This window comes from Bacillus rossius, chromosome 1 (genome assembly GCF_032445375.1).
Source record: "Bacillus rossius redtenbacheri isolate Brsri chromosome 1, Brsri_v3, whole genome shotgun sequence".
Lineage (NCBI taxonomy): Eukaryota > Metazoa > Arthropoda > Insecta > Phasmatodea > Bacillidae > Bacillus > Bacillus rossius.
The window spans coordinates 110,174,652-110,180,125 of NC_086330.1; positions in this window are offsets into that span (position 1 = coordinate 110,174,652).

The window sequence follows — 5,474 nt, forward strand, 5'->3', positions numbered from 1 at the left end:
TATCAAAAATTAAAAATAAAAAAAACAGATAGGTACATTAGTGAGCATACTATATCAATGTTTACGTTTCAAATGTTTCTTCAGATTAGTCGATAATGATTTATAACTCAGTTTTTGTTTACACAAATTAAAATTAGCAAACTCATTATTTTCCGTAAAAAAATTCCACACAAATGAAGTCTTTCCTGCACTTATCCATTCCTTATTTCACTATAAAGATATTAACTACAAAGCATGACAGCCCGCAACAATGTACATGGTGGTAATTAATACACGGCAAGGACGAACTGCAGTGAATGTTGAACTGATTGTGACGACAGTCGTCGTACCCTCCCAGATACAGAGGCCGTACCTGGCCACCGACGCGGGCCTGAGGGGGCCTGTTTTCCCCCAGTGAACCCCCAGTGTGTGCATCGGCCAGGGACGCACCCGCGTGCGCCCTAGCACGCCAGTGAGCCAGTGTTAATGTGTAAATGTTTCTGTGTGTATATATTTTCTTCCCAAATGACCGAGACTTTGTTTTAAGGGTGTAAATAATGTAATTGTCATGTATTAACTATCGTGTAAAAATCTTGTAATTCTTGTAAACGTGTCGCAGTGTCTGTATGTAAGCGCGGCCTGGCGCTCATCCGCGTCGCGAGGGGTGGCGCTCTCTCACGCCGGCCGATTTCCCCTCCCTCCCCCGCAGCCCGCGCGCGACGGCCCGCGGGCGGGCGGGGAGAGCAGTTGAACTCAGGACTCGAGCAGCGGCGGACGTGCGCTCCGCTCCGCGCTGATCGCGAGACGGGTCTATCGAGCTCACGGTCCGGCGACACCGCCACAGTACGAGCATTTCGCAGCAGCCGTGCTGCCTACGTTGTGCCGCCCACGCGATTGGGTGTCCGAGTTACGAGTTACGAGTTACATCACGAGTCGGTCAACATAGGACGCGTAAGCATAGTACGCATCGCTGAACTTTCGCCGACATTACGAGTTACGAGTTACGTCACGAGTCGGTCAACATAGGACGCGTAAGCATAGTACGCATTGCTGAACTTTCGCCGACATTACGAGTCAGTACGTAAGAACCGCGCACGCATCACGTGTCTTTGTGAGGGACATAGCTACTCGTTGCTGAACCATCGCCGACGTTACGAGTCAGTATGTAAGTGCCGCGCACGCGTCACGTGCCTTTGTTACGTGGGAAAAACTGCCCCTACGCGTCGGTATGAGCGGGCCGTACGAGACCGTCTCCGGGAGTCCGGGTCTTCGTGGACAGGGCGTGCACCCCGCGACGGATCCGCCAGGCCGCGGCAAGCTCTCTGAACGCAATAAAAGAGCTCGTGGAATGATTAACGTCGAGTGGTCCTTTCGATCTACCTGTCATTCTACTTCTCCATCCCTCCAGGTCCCGCATTTCCCGGTCCCGGCCACGTCGGCCTGGACCCACACCTCTCCGACGAGAGCAGTACGGGCATAACAGACATTTCTAGCAAACGGGGAAATAGGGACCAGAAGCCGAATGACGTCAATTGATACTGGCTGTATTAGGCGTGCATGAGAGTAACAAAAGTAGAAAATTACCGGGCGTGATAAATAATGTATCAGAAACACCGATACCTTTTTACGCTGGTGATGACGGCACGGAGGATGTGTACCCTGTAACGAGAATGCTGATACCTTGTCGCCTCCTGGGACCGCTACTGCTCTGATACAAAAGTATCAGATACTTGTAACTAGGTACATTACTGTAGCAGTATCAGGATGGAACAGATACCGAAAATTGCTGTAACAACCCACCTCTACTTTTGACATTTGAAATCAAAGTGTTCACTGCCGTCACCCGACCTATGTGAAAGGCCCGGGGGGTACCTGACGGGTGCTACGGGCGTCGCGGTGCTCTTGTTGTCCGGAGGGGCGCCAGGCTAGCGGACTGCTAGGCCGTTGATGTTGGATCGTGGGTACTCTGCCCCCGCGTGCCCCGCCAGGTACACGGCTTGAATCTACCCTGAATGGTTCTCTCTTGACTGTGAAGGCCGCTCGGCCGTGTGAAGGACGGGAGACTCCGGAAAATTAGTATACACGAGTTGGTGAGAATTACCTTTAATATAGTCCCGCTGTGAATTGTTTTAGAGGGACTTCTCCTATTCCGACATTCACGGGCATTTTAATTAAGGCCAGTGGCCGCGGTGACTGTTAATTTGGTTTGTTGTCTATTGGGGTCACGCCCGAGGCGCTCGCCTGACTCAATCCGGCTGGGCAAGGGGCGCGCTCCGAAAACGGGATACGGTACTGGCGGTGCGGAGCACGGGCTTAAAGGCCATGGTCGGACGTCATCACATACCAAAAATAAATTACACTTACAATTATAACCTCTTAATTCTATACGTCCTTTTTTTTTTACTTTACAATCACAGTATTCACATAAAAATTAATTATGGTTATAAAGTTAATTGAACATCTCAATTTATCTTTCCCACACAAATAAATAAATTGTAGATACTTTAAATAAAATAATAAATATGGTAGCATCAATCGTTACCCGATATGAAAACTGAGTATACAAGCACAAGCAGTGTTACAAGAATCCCATAGCAATTCTGCTGCATCATTTCTACCTCTCCCCTGTAGTATACCCTTTCGGCCCTTACAACTAGCATATAGCATACTACACTACGTACCTATCCCCCTCCCCCCTTGTTTCAATCCCATTCGACTGCTAGTACTGTTGTCCTACTGCCTCTGCCATTCGAAATTGTTACTTTAGGGGTGCCAAATGACCTTGACTTTGTACCTGCAGGCCAGTTCAGGACGTGACGTCGCTGGGTGGCTGCAGCAGACAGCAGGAGTGATGGTAGCTCTCTGATGGTGATGAAGGAATCTGCGATGCGCACACGCTGGTATAATTCAGGTTGGGTCCTCCGCGCCGCATGCACACCCTTCCCTCTCGAGCGCTGATCATCTACTGACAAGCGACAATCTACTCGGCAGCTGCGGCTGGTATTCGTCGTGTTGCACTCCCCTCCAGAGAGGAGGTGTCGAGGTGGCATAACACGCTACGCGAATCAGGGGAGCCATTGGACGATGTCAAGGCCGTTATGCCCCTCGAAGCCCCCTATCACACGCAATGCCTCAGGTTCTGTTTCTCCCCCGATATGTGGAGGGTCTCCGAGAGATCCGGTGATTAGGGCCGGGATGGTGATGATGGGGGTTGTATTGGGCGAATGGTGGGAGGACGGCCATCATGCTAAGGTGGGGTGCATTGGTGTTTGGTGTTCGGTTCGCTTTCCCATGTGGGCATCGCTTCTCGTAGCCTCCAAGGTAGCGCATGGCTACATGGGTTCGGGCGGAGTATCTTAACCTTTCAGGCTGACCTGCCCTCTGGGCAAGATTGGGTTTGCCTGCTGATGTTCGGTTCTGTCCATGAGTCCATCCTCCTGAGGCGGTTCAGCCTCCGGTTGCTCCAGTTACTCCACGCTCAATACAAACAACAAGTCGTCCAGGCTCAGGTCCAATGGCCACCATTGTTGTTCCCAGCCTGCTCACCCTGGCGAGCTGGACCGGGAGTTGTCGTCTGTCTTGTCAGAGAAAGTTATCAGGGGGTTAGACCTAGAACCGGGCATAGTGGGGTCGTCTCAATCGTATGGCCTTACTGACACCTCAGCGGGGCCCAGCTGGCCCATCAGGCCCTCGAGCTCGCATTGCATCACGCCACCTGGACATGATGTGGGATGAGTGGTAGGTATCTGATGGTTGGATGGGGACATGGGAAGAGTATTAGGGGGTGAGTGATCTGAGTAAGACATGCGATGATCACTGATTGGATGCTGGTCGGCTTGGGGTGTGAGGCGAGTGGCGGTGGATCGATGGGCGTTTCCACTGCCCTCTTCTGGGGCAGCACAAGTGCCTGGGGTTGGGATGATACGCAGGTCGTCCAGGTTGATTTTCGTCGGCCTACCATTCGGGAGTCTGATCAAGTATGACGTGGGTCCCAGCCATCGTAGTACCTCCTGGGGAGCTGTCAACTTGGAGCTCAGGCCCATGCAGTATCTCTTGTGCTGGATGATAGATGCTGGCATTGGGCATACACCATTTATCCGGGTTCCAGTGGTGCCAGGGGATTTGGTGACTGGGGAGTATGTGTGGCCAGGAATTTGGCCTAGTGTTGCCGAGCCTCCTCCCTAAGGTCAATGATAGGGGGCCAGATGATGGCTCCTGCTGCCCCTGCGACTCGGAGCTTCCCAGGCAAGGCGAGGTTCTGACCATAAAGCAACTCAGCAGGGGTATGGCCCACGACCATGTTGGTCCACTGCCGCAGGCAGTACAGCAGCGTGGGAAGATGGAGGTCCCACTTTGATTGATTGTCCCACAGACAGAGGCGCAACTGGATATTTGTCCTGGTTGCGGCACTCTGTTGGGTTAGCCCGGGGATGATAGGTTGGGGTGGTGTGGTGCACCACGTCCCACCTGCGGCATTCGGCTTTCCACCACCGTCCAGTGAACTGCATCCCATATACGTTAGCAGTGTCCTCGGGTACCCATACCGAGGGAAGGCTTCGTTGTTGAGCAGTGCTGCCACTGTGCCTGCTCGTATGTTGGAGACAGCGAAGGCCTCTGATCACCTCGTGAACACATCGGTGATAACGACGAGGAACCGCTTGCTGTGAGACGTGTGGGGGTAGGGACCCATAATGTCCATGGCCATGGAGTGGAACGGCTCCTTCGCTCGCCTGGGGCACTGCTGCTCGACCCCGTCTGGTCGACGCGTCTTGCATTATTGGCAGGGCTGGCAATCACGTACGTAATCGCGGACATCCCGCATCATGCCGGGCCAGTAAAGCTGCTTCTGGATACTCCTGTAGGTTTGATCCGCCCCTGGGTGACCCGCTAGTTCATGATTTTAGAATTACCGAAGCACTGTTGGTCGTGCACTGAGAAAAATGCGAATCATCCAAATCTTCATGTCACCAGGTGTCCTGCTGTGGAGTACTCCATCCAGGTTGCGTTGGTACGGCAAGGCATGCTCGTCGTATGCTGCAAGGTCCCTCTGCATGTAGGGATAATCTCTCTGGGCTAATTGTACTTTTGCTACCATGGCAGCCAAGTTAAGCAGGGGCCATGGTGTCCGCCTGCTGTGTGGCATAGAGGGCTGCAGGAATTGGTGTAATGGTATCCCTGGTTGGTTGATAAGACGGGGCAGGAGGTCCTCCCATCCCTGGGTGTCCTGGAAGGTGACAGCTGGGACGGGGTGATGGGACAAATCGTCTGCCAGCTGGTTCTGCTGCCTAGAGACATGCTCCATGCTGAAAGCAAAGCTTAGCAGCATGAGCGCCCACCTGGCGAATTTGGACTTTCGTCCTTGGGCAGAGTCCAGCCACCGCAGGCACTGGCTATCCGCAGGGTGAACAGCCTCCCTTCAAGGTAGTACCGGTAGAATTTGAGGGCCCACACCACTGCGAGGTACTCCTGCTCATTCACATGGTAGCGCTACTCTG